Raw genomic sequence first — 23549 nt, 5'->3', positions numbered from 1 at the left:
ATATACACTTACAGGTCACAGGCAGGTACAGATATACACTTGCAGGTGACAGGCAGGTACAGATATACACTTACAGGTCACAGGCAGGTACAGATATACACTTACAGGTGACAGGCAGGTACAGATATACACTTACAGGTCACAAGCAGGTACAGATATACATGTACAGGTCACAGGCAGTTACAGATATACACTTACAGGTCACAGGCAGGTACAGATATACACTTACAGGTCACAGGCAGGTACAGATATACACTTACAGGTCACAAGCAGGTACAGATATACATGTACAGGTCACAGGCAGTTACAGATATACACTTACAGGTGACAGGCAGGTACAGATATACACTTACAGGTCACAGGCAGGTACAGATATACACTTACAGGTCACAGGCAGGTACAGATATACATGTACAGGTCACAGGCAGTTACAGATATACACTTACAGGTGACAGGCAGGTACAGATATACACTTACAGGTGACAGGCAGGTACAGATATACACTTACAGGTCACAGGCAGGTACAGATATACACTTACAGGTGATGGGCAGGTACAGATATACACTTACAGGTCACAGGCAGGTACAGATATACACTTACAGGTCACAGGCAGGTACAGATATACACTTACAGGTCACAGGCAGGTACAGATATACACTTACAGGTCACAAGCAGGTACAGATATACACTTACAGGTGACAGGCAGGTACAGATATACACTTACAGGTCACAGGCAGGTACAGATATACACTTACAGGTCACAGGCAGTTACAGATATACACTTACAGGTGACAGGCAGGTACAGATATACACTTACAGGTCACAGGCAGGTACAGATATACACTTACAGGTCACAAGCAGGTACAGATATACATGTACAGGTCACAGGCAGTTACAGATATACACTTACAGGTCACAGGCAGTTACAGATATACACTTACAGGTCACAGGCAGTTACAGATATACACTTACAGGTGACAGGCAGGTACAGATATACACTTACAGGTCACAGGCAGGTACAGATATACACTTACAGGTCACAAGCAGGTACAGATATACATGTACAGGTCACAGGCAGTTACAGATATACACTTACAGGTCACAGGCAGGTACAGATATACACTTACAGGTCACAGGCAGGTACAGATATACACTTACAGGTCACAGGCAGGTACAGATATACACTTACAGGTCACAAGCAGGTACAGATATACATGTACAGGTCACAGGCAGGTACAGATATACACTTACAGGTGACAGGCAGGTACAGATATACACTTACAGGTCACAGGCAGGTACAGATATACACTTACAGGTCACAGGCAGGTACAGATATACACTTACAGGTCACAAGCAGGTACAGATATACATGTACAGGTCACAGGCAGGTACAGATATACACTTACAGGTGACAGGCAGGTACAGATATACACTTACAGGTCACAGGCAGGTACAGATATACACTTACAGGTCACAGGCAGGTACAGATATACAGTGGTGGCCAAAATTGCGGACGCTCTTTGAAATTTGAATGTTTTTCAACTTCGAATGCTAATAAAAACTGTTACACTTCACACACTGCAATGATTCATATATCAAATTAAAGGAAATTTTATGCTGAATTCAACACAATAAACAGAGGTAAAATATTTGTATTACAAGGGAAGTTATACCGTGAAAACAACAGTTAGGGTGAAAATCCCTGTGTACTTATGATGTTACTGTGCTATCAGTATTTCGTTGGGTTTCCTTTATTTTTCAAGACAGCAGCACAGCGATGTGTCATTGAGCCAACCAATGTTTGGAGCTCTTACTTCTTTATTATGTGGTGCCATGAGACAATTATAGCCTCAATTAATTGTCTTTTATTGGATGGACGCCTCAGATGTACCAGTTTTTTCAAACAGAACCACAAATGTTCTATGGAGTTCAGGTCTGGGCTGTTTCCTGGCCATCCCAGCACCTGTATGTCATTCTCTGTGAACCCCTTTTTGTATGTCTGTAGAGTGTGGCAGGGAGCTGAATCCTGCTGGAAGAAAAATGGGGCATTATCTGGAAAAAGATCCCTGATAGAAGGTAGAATTTTTATTTGTAGGATGGTGTCAGTGTACTTTCTCCTGTTCAGTGTGCCATCTATGCCATAAAGGCGGCCAACAGCATCTGCTGTCATACAGTCAGGTGCATAAATATTGGGACATTGACAGAATTTTCAGATTTTGGCCTCTATTCACCACCACAATGGCTTTGAAATGAAACAAACAAGATGTGCTTTAACTGCAGACTTTCAGATTTAATTTGAGGGTAATGACATCCAAATCAGGTGAACGGTGTAGGAATTACAACGGTTTCTATATGTGCCTCCCACTTTTTAAGGGGCCAAAAGTAATGGGACAAACTAAACAATCCTAAATCTAACTTTCACTTTTTAATACTTTGTTGCAAATCCTTTGCAGGCAATTACAGCCTGAAGTCTGGAACGCATAGACATCACCAGACGCTGGGTTTCATCCCTGGTGATGCTCTGCCAGGCCTCTACTGCAAATGTCTTCAATTCCTGCTTGTTCTTGGGGCATTTTCCCTTCAGTTTTGTCTTCATCAAGTGAAATGCATGCTCAATCGGATTCAGGTCAGGGGATTGACTTGGCCATTGCAGAACATTCCACTTTTTAGCCTTAAAAAACTCTTTGGTTGCTTTTGCAGTATGCTTCGGGTCATTGTCCATCTGCACTAGGAAGCGCCGTCCAATGAGTTCTGAAGCATTTGACTGAATATGAGCATATAATATTGCCCGAAACACTTCAGAATTCATTCTGCTGCTTTTGTCAGCAGTCACATCATCAATAAATACAAGGGAACCAGTTTTATTGGCAGCCATACATGCCCACGCCATGACACTACCATCACCATGCTTCACTGATGAAGTGGTATGTTTTGGATCATGAGCAGTTCCTTTCCTTCTCCATACTCTTCTCTTCCCATCACTCTGGTACAAGTTGATCTTTGTCTCATCTGTCCATAGGATGTTGTTCCAGAACTGTAATGGCTTTTTTAGATGTTGTTTGGCAAACTCTAATCTGGTCTTCCTGTTTTTGTGGCTTAACAATGGTTCACAAAAGTGAATATAGAGGGTTCACCACAAGATGTAAAGTCTTCTCTTGATTGTTGACTTTGACACATATACACATACCTCCTGGAGAGTGTTCTTGATTTGGCCAACTGTTGTGAAGGGGTTTTTCTTCACCAGGGAAATAATTCTTCTGTCATCCACCACAGTTGTTTTCCGTGTCTTTTGGTGTTGCTGAGCTCTCCGATGCGTTCTTTCTTTTTAAGAATGTTCCAAACAGTTGATTTGGCCACACCTAATGTTTTTGCTATCTCACTGATGGGTTTGTTTTGATTTTTCAGCCTAATGATGGCTTGCTTCACTGATAGTGACAGCTCTTTGGATCTCATATTGAGAGTCGACAGCAACTGATTCCAAATGCAAATGTCACAGCTAGAATCAACTCCAGACCTTTTACCTGCTTAATTGATAATGAAATAACGAGGGAATAGCCCACACCTGTCCATGAAATAGCTTTTGAGTTGATAGTCCCATATAGAAAATGTTGTAATTCCTACACCGTTCACCTGATTTGGATGTAATTACCCTCAAATTAAATCTGAAAGTCTGCAGGTAAAGCACATCTTGTTTGGTTCATTTCAAAGCCATTGTGGTGGTGAATAGAGGCCAAAATATGAAAATTCTGTCACTGTCCCAATATTTATGCACCTGCCTGTACATGCCCAGATCATAACACTTGTAGGATTCTTTGTAGTCGCTTGAATAAAATCTGGATGTACCTCTTCCCCGATGCGACGTCTCACACATTTTCTCCCATCAATACCAAATATGGATATCTTAGTTTCGTCACTCCATATCACTTGTCCCCACTGACCTTCTGTCCATAATGTGTTCTTTTGCCCACTGTATTAGTTTCTGCCGCTGCTTTTTATTCAGCAATGGCTTTTTTCGGGGAATCCTACCTTTTAGGCCAACCTCCGTAAGTCTTCTCCGTTCCGTTCTTGCACTGACAAAAACACTAGTTGCACTCAGTTCACTGCTAATGACCGCAGATGACATCCATCTGTCCCTGACGCAAATTCATTTTATTCTCCCATCATCAGCAGCTGTTGTGCACTTTTTCCGGCCTTTTCCTTCTTTGTGTTTTATAGATTGTGTTTCCATAGAGCGTAAACAAAACTTTCGTACTCCTGATGTTGTCACATTCTCACCAATTTCTCTCGCAATTGCTGCATACAAAAGACCGTTTTCACTTAACACCACAATCCTGGATCACCTCGCTGTGCTGCGGTCTTGAAAATTAAAGGATACCCAACGAAATACTGATAGGACAGTAACATTATAAGTACACAGGGATTTTCAGCCTAAGTGTTGATTTCACTGCATAACTTCCCTTGTAATGCAAATATTTGACCTCTGTTTATTGTGTTGAATTCAGCATTAAATTTCCTTTCATTTGATATATGAATCATTGCAGTGTGTGAAGTGAAACAGTTTTTAGAAGCATTCGAAGTTGATAAACATTCAAATTTCAAAATGTGTCCGCAATTTTGGCCACCAGTGTACACTTACAGGTGACAGGCAGGTACAGATATACACTTACAGGTGACGGGCAGGTACAGATATACACTTACAGGTGACGGGCAGGTACGGATATACACTTACAGGTGACGGGCAGGTACGGATATACACTTACAGGTGACGGGCAGGTACGGATATACACTTACAGGTGACGGGCAGGTACGGATATACACTTACAGGTGACGGGCAGGTACGGATATACACTTACAGGTGACGGGCAGGTACGGATATACACTTACAGGTGACAGGCAGGTACAGATATACACTTACAGGTGACAGGCAGGTACAGATATACACTTACAGGTGACGGGCAGGTACGGATATACACTTACAGGTGACGGGCAGGTACGGATATACACTTACAGGTGACGGGCAGGTACGGATATACACTTACAGGTGACGGGCAGGTACGGATATACACTTACAGGTGACGGGCAGGTACGGATATACACTTACAGGTGACGGGCAGGTACGGATATACACTTACAGGTGACGGGCAGGTACGGATATACACTTACAGGTGACGGGCAGGTACGGATATACACTTACAGGTGACTGGCATGTACGGATATACACTTACAGGTGACGGGCAGGTACGGATATACACTTACAGGTGACGGGCAGGTACGGATATACACTTACAGGTGACGGGCAGGTACGGATATACACTTACAGGTGACGGGCAGGTACGGATATACACTTACAGGTGACGGGCAGGTACGGATATACACTTACAGGTGACTGGCATGTACGGATATACACTTACAGGTGACGGGCAGGTACGGATATACACTTACAGGTGACGGGCAGGTACGGATATACACTTACAGGTGACGGGCAGGTACGGATATACACTTACAGGTGACGGGCATGTACGGATATACACTTACAGGTGACTGGCATGTACGGATATACACTTACAGGTGACGGGCAGGTACGGATATACACTTACAGGTGACTGGCATGTAAGGATATACACTTACAGGTGACTGGCATGTACAGATATACACTTACAGGTGACGGGCAGGTACGGATATACACTTACAGGTGATGGGCAGGTACGGATATACACTTACAGGTGATGGGCAGGTACGGATATACACTTACAGGTGACGGGCAGGTACGGATATACACTTACAGGTGACGGGCATGTACGGATAGAGCAGGGTATGTAGATGAGAACATTGGCCAGGTGATTTATAGGGAAGAAAGATCACTCACCAGTCTCCTGTCACTCCTTATTGGCTGCTGCATTCTCTGCTTAGTCACAGGCTGTCTCTCACTGCAGTCTCTGCTCACTGTCATTATGTCTCTCTCCCTGTAGTCTTTGCTGAGTGTCAGGATATCTCTCTCCCTGTAGTCTCTGCTCAGTGTCAGGATATCTCTCTCCCTGTAATCTCTGCTCAGTGTCAGGATGTCTCTCTCCCTGTAGTCTCTGCTCAGTGTCAGGATATCTCTCTCCCTGTAGTCTTTGCTCAGTGTCAGGATGTCTCTTCCTGTAGTCTCTGCTCACTGTCAGGATGTCTCTTTCCCTGTAGTCTCTGCTCAGTGTCAGGATGTCTCTCTCCCTGTAGTCTCTGCTCAGTGTCAGGATGTCTCTCTCCCTGTAGTCTCTGCTCAGTGTCAGGATGTCTCTCAGCCTGTAGTCTCTGCTCAGTGTCAGGATCTCTTCCTACAGTCTATGGGAGTCTCCTGCTGCAGCCACCAGCCCTCCCTGCACTCACATTACACATAATTATGGGAGCTTTCTGCAGGGGGAAGGGGAGGAGAGACAGACATGCAGTGCAGGAGCTAGAGAGACATGCAGGAGCCAGGAGGAGAGACAGACATGCAGGAGCCAGGAGGAGAGACAGACATGCAGTGCAGGAGCTATAGAGACATGCAGGAGCCAGGAGGAGAGACAGACATGTAGTGCAGGAGCTATAGAGACATGCAGGAACCAGGAGGAGAGACAGACATGCAGTGCAGGAGCTACAGAGACATGCAGGAGCCAGGAGGAGAGACAGACATGCAGGAGCCAGAAGGAGAGACAGACATGCAGTGCAGGAGCTAGAGAGACATGCAGTGCAGGAGCTAGAGAGACATGCAGGAGCCAGGAGGAGAGACAGACATGTAGTGCAGGAGCTAGAGAGACATGCAGGAGCCAGGAGGAGAGACAGACATGCAGTGCAGGAGCTACAGAGACATGCAGGAGCCAGGAGGAGAGACAGACATGCAGTGCAGGAGCTACAGAGACATGCAGGAGCCAGGAGGAGAGACAGACATGCAGGAGCCAGAAGGAGAGACAGACATGCAGTGCAGGAGCTAGAGAGACATGCAGTGCAGGAGCTAGAGAGACATGCAGGAGCCAGGAGGAGAGACAGACATGCAGGAGCCAGGAGGAGAGACAGACATGCAGTGCAGGAGCTAGAGAGACATGCAGGAGCCAGGAGGAGAGACAGACATGCAGGAGCCAGGAGGAGAGACAGACATGCAGTGCAGGAGCTAGAGAGACATGCAGGAGCCAGGAGGAGAGACAGACATGTAGTGCAGGAGCTATAGAGACATGCAGGAACCAGGAGGAGAGACAGACATGCAGTGCAGGAGCTACAGAGACATGCAGGAGCCAGGAGGAGAGACAGACATGCAGGAGCCAGAAGGAGAGACAGACATGCAGTGCAGGAGCTAGAGAGACATGCAGGAGCCAGGAGGAGAGACAGACATGTAGTGCAGGAGCTAGAGAGACATGCAGGAGCCAGGAGGAGAGACAGACATGCAGTGCAGGAGCTAGAGAGACATGCAGGAGCCAGGAGGAGAGACAGACATGTAGTGCAGGAGCTATAGAGACATGCAGGAACCAGGAGGAGAGACAGACATGCAGTGCAGGAGCTACAGAGACATGCAGGAGCCAGGAGGAGAGACAGACATGCAGGAGCCAGAAGGAGAGACAGACATGCAGTGCAGGAGCTAGAGAGACATGCAGGAGCCAGGAGGAGAGACAGACATGTAGTGCAGGAGCTAGAGAGACATGCAGGAGCCAGGAGGAGAGACAGACATGCAGTGCAGGAGCTAGAGAGACATGCAGGAGCCAGGAGGAGAGACAGACATGTAGTGCAGGAGCTATAGAGACATGCAGGAACCAGGAGGAGAGACAGACATGCAGTGCAGGAGCTACAGAGACATGCAGGAGCCAGGAGGAGAGACAGACATGCAGGAGCCAGAAGGAGAGACAGACATGCAGTGCAGGAGCTAGAGAGACATGCAGTGCAGGAGCTAGAGAGACATGCAGGAGCCAGGAGGAGAGACAGACATGCAGGAGCCAGGAGGAGAGACAGACATGCAGTGCAGGAGCTAGAGAGACATGCAGGAGCCAGAAGGAGAGACAGACATGTAGTGCAGAAGCAGGAGCTAGAGAGACATGCAGGAGCCAGAAGGAGAGACAGACATGCAGTGCAGGAGCAAGAGAGACATGTAGCGCAGGAGCTAGAGAGACATGTAGCGCAGGAGATAGAGAGACATGTAGCGCAGGAGATAGAGAGACATGTAGCGCAGGAGATAGAGAGACATGTAGCGCAGGAGATAGAGAGACATGTAGTGCAGGAGCTAGAGAGACATGCAGGAGCCAGGAGGAGAGACAGACATGCAGTGCAGGAGCTAGAGAGACATGCAGGAGCCAGGAGGAGAGACAGACATGCAGTGCAGGAGCTAGAGAGACATGCAGGAGCCAGGAGGAGAGACAGACATGTAGTGCAGGAGCTAGAGAGACATGCAGGAGCCAGGAGGAGAGACAGACATGTAGAGCAGGTGCTATAGAGACATGCAGGAACCAGGAGGAGAGACAGACATGCAGTGCAGGAGCTACAGAGACATGCAGGAGCCAGGAGGAGAGACAGACATGCAGGAGCCAGAAGGAGAGACAGACATGCAGTGCAGGAGCTAGAGAGACATGCAGTGCAGGAGCTAGAGAGACATGCAGGAGCCAGGAGGAGAGACAGACATGCAGGAGCCAGGAGGAGAGACAGACATGCAGTGCAGGAGCTAGAGAGACATGCAGGAGCCAGAAGGAGAGACAGACATGTAGTGCAGAAGCAGGAGCTAGAGAGACATGCAGGAGCCAGAAGGAGAGACAGACATGCAGTGCAGGAGCAAGAGAGACATGTAGCGCAGGAGCTAGAGAGACATGTAGCGCAGGAGATAGAGAGACATGTAGCGCAGGAGATAGAGAGACATGTAGCGCAGGAGATAGAGAGACATGTAGCGCAGGAGCTAGAGAGACATGTAGTGCAGGAGCCAGGAGGAGTGACAGACATTAGAAGCAGGAGCTAGAGAGACATGCAGGAGCCAGGAGAGACAGACATGTAGTGCAGGAGATAGAGAGACAAGTAGCGCAGGAGATAGAGACATGTAGTGCAGGAGCTAGAGAGACATGCAGGAGCCAGGAGGAGAGACATGTAGCGTAGGAGCTAGAGAGACCTGTAGCGTAGGAGCTAGAGAGACATGTAGCGCAGGAGATAGAGAGACATGTAGCGCAGGAGCTAGAGAGACATGTAGCGCAGGAGATAGAGAGACATGTAGCGCAGGAGATAGAGAGACATGTAGCGCAGGAGCTAGAGAGACATGTAGTGCAGGAGCCAGGAGGAGAGACAGACATTAGAAGCAGGAGCTAGAGAGACATGCAGGAGCCAGGAGATACAGACATGTAGCGCAGGAGATAGAGAGACAAGTAGCGCAGGAGATAGAGACATGTAGTGCAGGAGCTAGAGAGATGTGCAGGGAGGCATTCAGGAGACAGTGAAGGGGGGGGAGAAAGAGAGAGACATTCAGGAGTCAGAAGGGGAGGGGAAGAGACATTCAGGAGACAGTGAAGGGGAGGATAGAGAGCCATTTAGGAGTCACAAGGGGAGGGGAAGAGACATTCAGGAGACAGTGAAGGGGAGGATAGAGAGCCATTTAGGAGTCACAAGGGGAGGGGAAGAGACATTCAGGAGACAATGAAGGGGAGGAGAGAGAGACACTCAGGAGACAATGAAGGGGAGGAGAGAGAGACATTCAGGAGACAGTGAAGGGGAGGAGAGACACTCAGGAGACACAGAAGGGGAAGAGAGAGACATTCAGGAGACAATGAAGGGGAAGAGAGAGACATTCAGGAGACACAGAAGGGGAGGAGAGAGAGACATTCAGGAGACAGTGAAGGGGAGGAGAGACACTCAGGAGACACAGAAGGGGAAGAGAGAGACATTCAGGAGACAATGAAGGGGAAGAGAGAGACATTCAGAAGACGGTGAAGGGGAGGAGAGAGACATTCAGGAGACTCTAAAGAGGAGTAGAGAGACATTCAGCAGACATAGAAGGGGAGGAGAGAGACATTCAGGAGACAGTTATGGGGATGAGAGACATTCAGAAGACAGTGAAGGGGATGAGAGAGAGAAACATTCAGGAGACAGTCATAGACGTTCAGGAAACAGTGAAGGGGAAGAGACATTCAGGCGTTAGTGAAGGGGATGAGAGAGACATTTAGGAGTCAGAAGGGGAGGGGAATAGACATTCAGGGGACAGTGAAGAGAAGGAGAGACAATGAGGAGACAGTGACAGACGTGCAGTAGAAGTGACAAATGTATTGTAGGAGATGGAGACATTTAGGCAGTGCTTAAAGTGGACCTAGAGATGTGGTAGAACTCACCCCAGCCCCATCAGTCCTCTGCGCTTTTTTAATAAAGGGACCGCGTTCATTGCAAAAATGGGCATGGTCGCAAAAGAAAGGGGCGTGGTCACACAATAGCATCCCCAATTCAAATTACGGAACACAGTAGCACAATCTTATTCATATTACACCACATAGTAGTGTCCTTTATTTATGTTATGACACACAGTAGTGTCCCTTTTACACAATGCCCACAGCAGTAGTGCCCCTTACACATAATGCCCACTGTAGTGGTGCCCTTTATGCAATGCCCTCAGTAGTTGTGCCCCTTATGCAGTGCCCACAGTAGTGGCACCCCTTATGCAGTACCCACAGTGGTAGTGCCCTTTATGCAGATCCCCTAGTAGCGGTGCCCCTTATGCAGTGCCCACAGGAGTTGTGCCCCCTGTAGTAGTTATGCCCCCAGTGGTAATGCCCACATTAGTAGTAACCCTTACACAATCAGAAACACACAACACTTACCTTATGCCCCGCTGCCGTCCAACTGGCTGCTACTCGGAACTATGGGAGAGACATAATGACGTCTCTCCCATAGTACCCACTGCAGGAGCAGGAAGCCAGAGCTCATTCAGGAGACACAAATGGGGAGAGACATTCAGAAAACAGAGAATGGGAAGAGAAAGACATTCAGGAGACACAGAAGGGGAGAGAGACATTCAGGAGACACAGAAGGGGAGGAGAGACATTCAGGAGACACAGAAGGGGAGGAGAGAGACATTCAGGAGACAGAAGGGGAGAGACATTCAGGAGACACAGAAGGGGAGAGAGACATTCAGGAGACACAGAAGGGGAGGAGAGAGAGACATTCAGGAGACACAGAAGGGGAGGAGAGAGAGACATTCAGGAGACACAGAAGGGGAGGAGAGAGACATTCAGGAGACACAGAAGGGGAGGAGAGACATTCAGGAGACACAGAAGGGGAGAGAGACATTCGGGAGACACAGAAGGGGAGGAGAGAGAGACATTCAGGAGACACAGAAGGGGAGGAGAGAGAGACATTCAGGAGACACAGAAGGGGAGGAGAGAGAGACATTCAGGAGACACAGAAGGGGAGGAGAGAGAGACATTCAGGAGACACAGAAGGGGAGGAGAGAGAGACATTCAGGAGACACAGAAGGGGAGGAGAGAGACATTCAGGAGACAAAGAAGGGAAGGAGAAAGAGACATTCAGGAGACACAGAAGGGAAGGAGAGAGAGACATTCAGGAGACACAGAAGGGGAGAGAGACATTCAGGAGACGCAGAAGGGGAGAGAGACATTTAGGAGACACAGAAGGGGAGGAGAGAGAGACATTCAGGAGACACAGAAGGGGAGGAGAGAGAGACATTCAGGAGACACAGAAGGGGAGGAGAGAGACATTCAGCAGACATAGAAGGGGAGGAGAGAGACATTCAGGAGATAAGGAAGGGGAGGAGAGACATTCAGAAGACAGTTATGGGGATGAGAGACATTCAGAAGACAGTGAAGGGGATGAGAGAGAGAGACATTCAGGAGACAGTCACAGACGTTCAGGAAACAGTGAAGGGGAGGGGAAGAGACATTCAGGAGTTAGTGAAGGGGATGAGAGAGACATTTAGGAGTCAGAAGGGGAGGGGAATAGACATTCAGGGGACAGTGAAGAGAAGAAAGAGACAATGAGGAGACAGTGACAGACGTGCAGTAGGAGTGACAAATGTATTGTAGGAGATGGAGACATTTAGGCAGTGCTTAAAGTGGACCTAGAGATATGGTAGAATTCACCCCAGCCCCATCAGTCCTCTGCGCTTTTTTAATAAAGGGACCGCATTCATTTTAAAAATGGGCATGGTCTCAAAAGAAAGGGGCGTGGTCACACAATAAAATCCCCAATTCAAATTACGGCACACAGTAGCACAATCTTATTCACATTACACCACATAGTAGTGTCCTTTATTTATGTTATGACACACAGTAGTGTCCCTTTTACACAATGCCCACAGCAGTAGTGCCCCTTACACATAATGCCCACTGTAGTGGTGCCCTTTATGCAATGGCCCCAGTAGTTGTGCCCCTTATGCAGTGCCCACAGTAGTGGCACCCCTTATGCAGTACCCAAAACACAATACTTACCTTATGCCCCGCTGCCGTCCAACTGGCTGCTACTCGGAAATATGGGAGAGACATAATGACGTCTCTCCCATAGTACCCACTGCAGGAGCAGGAAGCCAGAGCTCATTCAGGAGACACAAATGGGGAGAGACATTCAGAAAACAGAGAATGGGAAGAGAAAGACATTCAGGAGACACAGAAGGGGAGAGAGACATTCAGGAGACACAGAAGGGGAGGAGAGACATTCAGGAGACACAGAAGGGGAGGAGAGAGACATTCAGGAGACACAGAAGGGGAGAGACATTCAGGAGACACAGAAGGGGAGAGAGACATTCAGGAGACACAGAAGGGGAGGAGAGACATTCAGGAGACACAGAAGGGGAGAGACATTCAGGAGACACAGAAGGGGAGAGAGACATTCAGGAGACACAGAAGGGGAGGAGAGACATTCAGGAGACACAGAAGGGGAGAGAGACATTCAGGAGATACAGAAGGGGAGGAGAGATAGACATTCAGGAGACACAAATGGGGAGATGCATTCAGAAAACAGAATGGGAAGAGAAAGACATTCAGGAGACACAGAAGGGGAGAGAGACATTCAGGAGACACAGAAGGGGAGGAGAGACATTCAGGAAACACAGAAGGGGAAGTTAGAGGCATGCAGGAGACACAGAAGGGGAGGAGAGAGAGACATTCAGGAGACACAGAAGGGGAGGAGAGTGAGACATTCAGGAAACAGAGAATAGGAAGAGAGACACAGAAGGGGAAGAGAGACATTCAGGAGATACAAATGGGGAGGAGAGAGACTTTGAAGAGACACAGAAGGGGAGGAGAGAGAGATATTCAGGAAACAGAGAATGGGAAGAGAGAGAGACATTCAGGAGACACAGAAGGGGAGGAGAGACATTCAGGAAACAGAGAATGGGAAGAGAGATAGACATTCAGGAGACACAGAAGGGGAGGAGAGACATTCAGGAGACAGAGAATGGGAAGAGAGAGAGACATTCAGGAGACACAGAAGGGGAGGAGAAAGACATTCAGGAGACACAAAAGGGGAGGAGAGAGAGACATTCAGGAAACAGAGAATGGGAAGAGAGACATTCAGGAGATACAAATGGGGAGGAGAGAGACTTTGAAGAGACACAGAAGGGGAGGATAGAGAGATATTCAGGAAACAGAGAATGGGAAGAGAGACACAGAAGGGAAAGAGAGACATTCAGGAGACAAAAGGGGAGGAGAGAGAGACATTCAGGAGACACAGAAGGGGAGGAGAGAGAGACATTCAGGAGACACAGAAAGGGAGGAGAGTGAGGCATTCAGGAAACAGAGAATAGGAAGAGAGACACAGAAGGGGAAGAGAGACATTCAGGAGATACAAATGGGGAGGAGAGAGACTTTGAAGAGACACAGAAGGGGAGGAGAGAGATATTCAGGAGACAGAGAATGGGAAGAGAGAGAGACATTCAGGAGACACAGAAGGGGAGAGGAGACAGAGAATGGGAAGAGAGAGAGACATTCAGGAGACACAGAAGGGGAGGAGAGAGAGACATTCAGGAGACACAGAAGGGGAGGAGAGACATTCAGGAGACAGAGAATAGGAAGAGAGACACAGAAGGGGAAGAGAGACATTCAGGAGATACAAATGAGGAGGAGAGAGACTTTGAAGAGACACAGAAGGGGAGGAGAGAGAGATATTCAGGAGACAGAGAATGGAAAGAGAGAGAGACATTCAGGAGACACAGAAGGGGAGGAGAGACATTCAGGAGACAGAGAATGGGAAGAGAGAGAGACATTCAGGAGACACAGAACAGGAGGAGAGACATTCAGGAGACAAAGAAGTGGAGGAGAGAGAGACATTCAGGAAACAGAGAATGGGAAGAGAGACATTCAGGAGATACAAATTGGGAGGAGAGAGACTTTGAAGAGACACAGAAGGGGAGGAGAGAGACATTTAGGATACAGAAGGGGAGGAGAGAGAGACATTCAGGAAACAGAGAATGGGAAGAGAGACATTCAGGAGATACAAATTGGGAGGAGAGAGACTTTGAAGAGACACAGAAGGGGAGGAGAGAGACATTTAGGATACAGAAGGGGAGGAGAGAGACACATTCAGGAGACACAGAAGGGGAGGAGAGAGAGACATTCAGGAGACAGAGAGTGGGAAGAGAGAGAGACATTCAGGAGACAGAAGGGGAGGAAAGACATTTAGGAAACAGAGAATGGGAAGAGAGAGCCATTCAGGAGACACAGAAGGGGAGGAGAGAGACATTCAGGAGACACAGAAGGGGAGGGGAGACACATTCAGGAGACAGAAGGGGAGGAGAGAGACATTCAGGAGACAGAAGGGGAGGAGAGAGACATTCAAGAGACACAGATGGGGAAGAGACATTCAGGAGACACAGAAGGGGGAGAGAGAGACATTCAGGAGACACAGAAGGGGAAGAGAGAGACACACATTCAGGAGACACAGAAGGGGAAGAGAGAGAGACATTCAGGAGACACAGAAGGGGAGGAGAGAGAGACATTCAGGAAACAGAGAATGGGAAGAGAGACATTCAGGAGATACAAATGGGGAGGAGAGAGACTTTGAAGAGACACAGAAGGGGAGGAGAGAGATTTTCAGGAAACAGAGAATGGGAAGAGAGACATTCAGGAGATACAAATGAGGAGGAGAGAGACTTTGAAGAGACACAGAAGGGGAGGAGAGAGAGATATTCAGGAGAGAGAGAATGGGAAGAGAGAGACATTCAGGAGACAGAGAATGGGAAGAGAGAGAGACATTCAGGAGACAGAGAATGGGAAGAGAGAGAGACATTCAGGAGACACAGAAGGGGAGGAGAGAGAGACATTCAGGAGACACAGAAGGGGAGGAGAGTGAGACATTCAGGAAACAGAGAATGGGAAGAGAGACACAGAAGGGGAAGAGAGACATTCAGGAGATACAAATGAGGAGGAGAGAGACTTTGAAGAGACACAGAAGGGGAGGAGAGACATTCAGGAGATACAAATGAGGAGGAGAGAGACTTTGAAGAGACACAGAAGGGGAGGAGAGAGAGATATTCAGGAGACAGAGAATGGGAAGAGAGAGAGACATTCAGGAGACTCAGAAGGGGAGGAGAGACATTCAGGAGACAGAGAATGGGAAGAGAGAGAGACATTCAGGAGACAGAAGGGGAGGAAAGACATTTAGGAAACAGAGAATGGGAAGAGAGAGCCATTCAGGAGACACAGAAGGGGAGGAGAGAGACATTCAGGAGACACAGAAGGGGAGGAGAGACACATTCAGGAGACAGAAGGGGAGGAGAGAGACATTCAGGAGACAGAAGGGGAGGAGAGAGAGACATTCTGGAGACACAGATGGGGAAGAGACATTCAGGAGACACAGAAGGGGGAGAGAGAGACATTCAGGAGACACAGAAGGGGAAGAGAGAGACACACATTCAGGAGACACAGAAGGGGAAGAGAGAGAGACATTCAGGAGACACAGAAGGGGAGGAGAGAGAGACATTCAGGAAACAGAGAATGGGAAGAGAGACATTCAGGAGATACAAATGGGGAGGAGAGAGACTGAAGAGACACAGAAGGGGAGGAGAGAGATTTTCAGGAAACAGAGAATGGGAAGAGAGACATTCAGGAGATACAAATGAGGAGGAGAGAGACTTTGAAGAGACACAGAAGGGGAGGAGAGAGAGATATTCAGGAGAGAGAGAATGGGAAGAGAGAGACATTCAGGAGACAGAGAATGGGAAGAGAGAGAGACATTCAGGAGACACAGAAGGGGAGGAGAGAGAGACATTCAGGAGACACAGAAGGGGAGGAGAGTGAGACATTCAGGAAACAGAGAATGGGAAGAGAGACACAGAAGGGGAAGAGAGACATTCAGGAGATACAAATGAGGAGAGAGACTTTGAAGAGACACAGAAGGGGAGGAGAGACATTCAGGAGATACAAATGAGGAGGAGAGAGACTTTGAAGAGACACAGAAGGGGAGGAGAGATATTCAGGAGACAGAGAATGGGAAGAGAGAGAGACATTCAGGAGACTCAGAAGGGGAGGAGAGACATTCAGGAGACAGAGAATGGGAAGAGAGAGAGACATTCAGGAGACACAGAAGGGGAGGAGAGAGAGACATTCAGGAAACAGAGAATGGGAAGAGAGAGAGACATTCAGGAGACAGAAGGGGAGGAGAGACATTTAGGAAACAGAGAATGGGAAGAGAGAGAGACATTCAGGAGACACAGAAGGGGAGGAGAGACATTCAGGAAACAAAGAAGTGGAGGAGAGAGACATTCAGGAAACAGAGAATGGGAAGAGAGACACAGAAGGGGAGGAGAGACATTCAGGAGATACAAATGGGGAGGAGAGAGACTTTGAAGAGACACAGAAGGGGAGGAGAGAGAGACATTCAGGAGACAGAGAAGGGGAGGAGAGACTTTTAGGAAACAGTGAATGCGAAGAGAAATACAGAAGGGGAAGATAGAGACATTCAGTAGACACAGAAGGGGAGGAGAGAGACATTTAGGATACAGAAGGGGAGGACAGAGAGACATTCAGGAGACACAGAAGGGGAGGAGAGAGAGACATTCAGGAGACAGAAAGACATTCAGGAGACACAGAAGGGGAGGAGAGAGAGACATTCAGGAGACAGAAGGGGAGGAGAGACATTTAGGAAGCAGAGAATGGGAAGAGAGAGAGACATTCAGGAGATACAGAAGGGGAGGAGAGAGACATTCAGGAGACAAAGAAGGGGAGGAGAGAGACATTCAGGAGACAGAAGGGGAGGAGAGAGACATTCAGGAGACAGAAGTGGAGGAGAGAGACATTCAGGAGACACAGATGGGGAAGAGACATTCAGGAGACACAGAAGGGGAACAGAGAGAGACATTCAGGAGACACAGAAGGGGGAGAGAGAGACATTCAGGAGACACAGAAGGGGAAGAGAGAGAGACATTCAGGAGACACAGAAGGGGAAGAGAGAGAGACATTCAGGAGACACAGAAGGGGGAGAGAGAGACATTCAGGAGACTGAGAAGGGGGAGAGAGAGACATTCAGGAGACACAGAAGGGGAAGAGAGAGAGACATTCAGGAGACACAGAAGGGGAGGAGAGAGACATTCAGGAGACAGAAAATGGGAAGAGAGACAATGGGATGGCCATCTGTGTACAAGACCCTCAATCGCTCCCTCCCCTCTCTAGGATGCTGCTAGGCAACCAGGCATATTGCTGGCTCTGATTGGCTCTCACTGTCTCAGAGCCAATCAGTGTGCAGCCCTTTCCTGCAGTAGCAGCAGCAGAACTTTACAGTATAGGATATTTGTTGTTGTCTTAGCTCTGTGTGTTGATGTCCTAGCTCCATCTGCTGAGTCCTGGGTATCTCTCTCTCTGAGTCCTCACTGCCTGGCTCAGCTGGCTGCCACACAGACACTGACTGGACTCACTTCAGCAGTGAGCAGCCTCCTGCCACCTATACCGCGCATGTTTGACTGCAGCCGGACTGTCACTGTATATATTACTATGTATATGAATTAGTGCACCTGCTGTCCAGTCCTCGCATGCAGCACAGCGCGGCAGCAGCGCTGTTACATAGATACATACATAGTACAGTCACTGTCACAGTCAGTAACAGCAGTATGTATATGTCTGTTGTTGCTCCGGCTCCAGATCCTGCCCCTTGTCAACCGCGTTGAAAGAGTTTTTGCACATGCGCACATCATATAACTAGTTTTTAACTATCAAATTCTTTTGTTGCAATGGTTAGTTACCATTGCATCGAAAGTTTCAATGGTGGAAACCCAGCCATCATTTGAGGGTAAGCTTCCGATGTCCATTCCTACATCAGTGTGGTTAAAATCGATGGCGATTTAGCAAGTAGCCATGGATGATAACCAACTATGCAATGGATGACCATCGATGTTTCACCAACCGATGGTCATCCCTGTTCTTTAAGTGACTGGTGCATGGGCCAATCAGAGCCTGGGGGCGGTGCTTCATGGATGTCGGGAGTGTTAAGCTCAGTGTCCCAGCACCTTGCAAAAAAAAAAGGTTATGCTTTACCATCGATGGAGGGAAAACATCTGGTTTTCCCCCATCGATGATAAAAGCATTCTACATCGGCCATAAAACATTTATGATTTTGAATCATCGATGGCCAGCCCTAGAGAGACATTCAGGACACAGAGAAGGGGAGGAGAGAGAGGCATTCAGGAGACAGTAAAGGGGTGGAGAGAGGGAGACAGAAAGGGAGGAGAGAGCGACAAACATGCAGGAGAAGAGACAGACATGTATTGTAGGAGACAAAAAAGGGGAGGGTATATCAGTTCTGTGAGAACTTCAACCCAATGACTCTATAGGAGTGCACTTTCATAGCTAATTGTCAATCAAAATATCTTAAAACATAATATTTATTAATTTTTGCAAGGAAAAAAGATTAAAATGGACTTACACAGATTGTTATCTCGGTAGTGGCTACCTAGATGAGGGAAAATATGAGATATGGTAAGAACTTACCTTTGTTATCTCACAGGATACCTTGAGGTATAGGTGATGACGTCAGGCATCGGGCACCATAGAGTTAAGTTTTCAGCCTCCCAGGATGCATTAGGGTCCCCCTCCTATACGCCGCCCCCGAGCCAAGGCATCTCAGTTACGTACCAAGCCATAGGCCGGAGGAGGAGAAGGAAGAGAGAGAAAAAAGATCTGGACACACACAAGAATCACATTCTCACCAGAGGGAGATGGAAAAACTGGTGACCAGAGTAAAGCCCATCTGCAGCACAGGTGCAACAGGGCGGGAGTCCTGTGGAACCCTATGGACTTCGTAGAAATAGAGATAACAAAGGTAAGTTCTTACCATATCTCATTTTCTACATCAGGGTCCTTAGGGTATCCACAGGATACCTTGGGGATGTCCCAAAGCAGTATCCTTCAAGGATGGGGACGCTCCTGTGCTGAAAGGAGAATCTGCCGCCCGAAGGAAGCATCCTGAGAGGCAAAGGTGTCAAACGCGTAATACCTCACAAAGGTATGGGCAGAGGACCACGTGGCAGCCTTGCAGATCTGGACTGCAGAGGCACCACATCGAGCTGCCCACGAAGGACCCACAGACCCAGTGCTCCATGCCTTGCTGTGGTACCTGGACTTCAAAAGGACTCATTTTTGGGCTAAGTTTGGTGGTATGCTGATGAATGGCCTAATTGGATGCCTTCAATATATTTTCTCACACACCACCATTCCCATATGGTATGACTTTTCCATCCTGCATTTCAAATTATATATGACAACTGGATGATTCCAATATTTTTCATGATATTATTTTTTCATGATATGACACAAGGAATATTGGATTAATTTCCATTTTTTGCACTTTGACACTTTCTTATTTATTTATTCACATGAAATGATGCATTGTGACACTTTATTTCATGTCAATTTGTGGATTTTAATATAATAAAATTGTTTACATCTTTCCAATCATCAGCGCAATTGTATCCAATCTATTTTTAATTTTATGAATTTAGGAGTATCAATGTTTACTCCTGTATGGTTTTAATTGCTGCAGATTACTGGTTCATTGCGCAATTGTTAATACTATCACATTCTATACCTTGGGGATGTCCCAAAGCAGTATCCTTCAAGGGTGGGGACGCTCCTGTGCTGAAAGGAGAATCTGCCGCCCGAAGGAAGCATCCTGAGAGGCAAAGGTGTCAAACGCGTAATACCTCACAAAAGATATGGGCAGAGGACCACGTGGCAGCCTTGCAGATCTGGACTGCAGAGGCACCACGTCGAGCTGCCCACGAAGGACCCACAGACCTAGTGGAATGAGCCCTCACAGAGGATGGAACCGGAAGGCCTTCATGAAGATAAGCTTCTGAAATTGCCATACGAATACAACCTGCCAAAGTTTGCTTTGAAGCAGGCCAACCCTTTTTACGGAAGCCATAGAGGACAAACAAGGCGTCCGACTTCCTAAACGAAGAAGTGCGGTCAACATAATAAATCCTTAAGGCCCGCACAACATCCAAAGTGGCCTCACCCACTGAAATAGCAGGTGAGTTAAAAGCCGGCACAACGATTTCCTCGTTGATATGGAAACGTGAAACAACTTTGGGAAGAAATTCATGACGAGTGCGCAGCACTGCCCTGTTCCCATGAAAAATCAGGAAAGGGGGTCTACAGGAGAGAGCCCCTAAGTCAAAAACACGTCTGGCCGAAGCGATGGCCAGAAGGAAAATTGTTTTAGCTGTCAGCCATTTAAGGTCCACTGAGCCCAGTGGTTCAAACGGCGGTCCCTGGAGAGCCCTCAGGACCACAGCTAAATCCCAAGGCGCCACCAGTGGAACAAAGGGCGGCTGAATTTGAAGAACACCTTGCATAAAGGTGCGCACATGAGGGATTGTAGCAATCCTACGATGGAACCAGATGGACAGGGCAGACATCTGCACCTTCAGAGAAGCAAGGCGAAGCCCTTGGTCTAGTCCCACCTGTAGGAAAGCTAACAGTCTAGACAGACTGAACTCCCGAAGGGCATAACCTCTCGGTCGACACCACTGGAAGAACGTATGCCACACACGATGGTATATCCTTGCAGAAGATGGCTTCTGAGCTCTTAGCATAGTTCGTACTTCAGAGCTGGAAAACCCCCTGGACCTTAACATGGCCGTCTCAACAGCCATGCCGTCAAAGACAGCAGAGTCAGGTCCGGGTGAAGACAAGGACCCTGTGGCAGTAGGTCCGGTCGTAGCGGCAACCGCAGGGGAATGTCCACGGACAGACCCTGAAGGTCTGAGAACCAGTGCCGCCTGGGCCACACGGGAGCTATCAACAGGAGCGTCCCTCCTTCCTGTTTGAATTTCCGGATTACCCTTGGAAGAAGGGAAAACGGAGGGAAGAGATAAGCAAACCGGAACGTCCACTGGACGGACAGAGCATCCACCAGAGATGCCTTTTCGTCTCTTGTCCGAGACCAGTACACCGGCAACTTGTTGTTGTGCCGTGATGCCATGAGGTCGATCTCTGGAAGACCCCACCTGTCCACCAGAAGTTGAAAGACGGCCTGGTGCAGAGACCACTCCCCCGGATGAACGTCCTGGCGACTAAGAAAGTCTGCCTCCCAGTTGAGGACTCCCGGGATGAATACTGCTGATATGGCCTGGAGATTGCGCTCTGCCCAGACCAGGATGCGAGACACCTCTACGAGTGCCGCCCGACTTCGGGTTCCTCCTTGCAGATTTATGTAGGCCACTGTGGTGGCATTGTCCGTATGGACCTGCACGGGGTGACCTTGGAGAACCCGATGTGCCTGCTGGAGAGCATTGAAAACCGCGCAGAGTTCCAAGATGTTTTTTTTTTTTCACATCATATTTATTGGATTTTTCATTAAAGTATATATTTGACAACAATTGGTTCATGTCTTAGAATGCAATTCTTTAACAAAGTATAATCAGCCATATAAAATATCTCAGTGAAATTACATACATATAATACATAACTAATCTCAATCTTGTTGATCATAGCAAGACAACAACCTGTTTCAATATTTAGAATTTTATAAAGAAAAGAAAATAGAAGCAATAACAGAATATAATGAGAAAGTATTATTTAAAGAAAATAATATAATATAACTTAAATAAAATAAATTAATAACAATATTAAATAATAAAAAGGAACGGACACATACATACATCTGTCATATACATTTAAGCTAGCAAAGTAATTAAGCATGAACAATTGAACGGAGATTAAATATCTCCTTTTGATATCATATAAAAAACATACTCTTTGTTATGTAATTTCTATACAATTTTTATACATATACCATTCTGTCGATTCAAAAACTGTAAATATTTGTTTCTGTGTTTCTGAAGGTAAATTGTCGATATATGGTTCCCATTTACTATAAAACTTTTTTACTCCCTTCTCTATCTCCGGAATAGCTGACTGCCTATCATTATACAATACTCTCAGTAATAATTGAGTTACTTCTGATAGTTTAGGTGATCTATGCGATATCCAAGATCTCAGTATTGTTTTTTTTGCGACTATTACTAGAATAATCAAAAAAGGTTTTATATTTTTTTTTTCCCTCTGCTTCTAGATTCCAAGACATAAAATTTGCACCAAGAAAGACTAAAGGATCTAGCTTAAAATGTGTTAAAAAAGTATTGTTTATGAAAGTATTTTATTCCAGAAACGTTGGATATATCGACAGTACCAGAAATTATGAACAAATGTAGCTTTTTCCCTTCTGCATTTCGGACAAACACCTGTTTCTGAAGATATATAACGACTTCTTTGATGCTGGGAGATATATGCCCTATGAACCGTTTTTACATGTATTTCTTGGAGATCAGATGAATGTAACACACTCAATACATCTTCATATTGATCAATTAATATCTCCACCTGGACAAAAGACGGTATATCTTTCTGCCAAGCTTTAATAGTACTTTTCCATAAAATATTTCTATTAGGACGTATCAGATCTGTATACAAATATCTAAGTTTGTATTTAGTTTGCTTGACAAATGATAGTAGAGACATCAAAGGATCCGTTTTGTCAAGAGATGTCATAGCCATTGGAATTGATGCAATAAAATGTTTCATTTGAAGATAGGCATAAAAAAATTGTTTAGTGAGACCGTATCGATCTTGTAACAATTGAAAAGATAATAGTCCTCCCCCTGGATCAAATACATCAGCAGTAATTTGAATACCTTTTTTAATTAAGTGCAAGTATATTGCATTTTCCAGACCCGGTGTGAACAAGGGGTTTTCCACAAATGGTATCATATTGGAATGCCTAGGATTCCTTCCTAATTTCTTATTTATGGCCCACCATGCATTATACGTATCTCTAAACATTATATTACTAAATAGGTGTGATGGTACTTGAGCTATCGGGGTATGTAGTAAGGCACTAGGTGAAAAAGGAGTCAAAAGAGCAGCGTCTAAGGCCAAAATCGTAAAATCATTTTTATTTAACAACCAGTCTATTATATATCTGAAAAGTATTGAATGAGAATACTGTAATAGATCTGGTAATCCTAGTCCTCCTTCCGTACGTGAAGATTGTAAGTTTGCACGGGCAATTCTAGATTTCCCTCCTTTCCAAATAAATTTCTGGAAAGTATTGTTTAGTAATTTTATATCGGAGT

General features: G+C 46.7%; 1 protein-coding gene across 1 annotated transcript in view; it reads right to left on the bottom strand.

Annotated features, from left to right (window-relative positions):
- The window catches only part of LOC148454021 (uncharacterized), a 293607-nt gene extending 287624 nt beyond the window's left edge, over positions 1 to 5983 (bottom strand). The window contains 1 exon segment of the mRNA XM_088461339.1: positions 5868 to 5983. The gene's annotated coding sequence lies outside the window, so the exon portion shown is untranslated.
- Between the last annotated feature and the right edge of the window lie 17566 nt (positions 5984 to 23549).

Source organism: Taudactylus pleione, unplaced genomic scaffold, assembly GCF_031769625.1.
Source record: "Taudactylus pleione unplaced genomic scaffold, aTauple2 ptg001039l, whole genome shotgun sequence".
Classification (NCBI taxonomy): Eukaryota; Metazoa; Chordata; class Amphibia; order Anura; family Myobatrachidae; genus Taudactylus; species Taudactylus pleione.
Note: the sequence above shows the minus strand (reverse complement) of the source record. Positions and strands in the feature narration are given on the sequence as shown.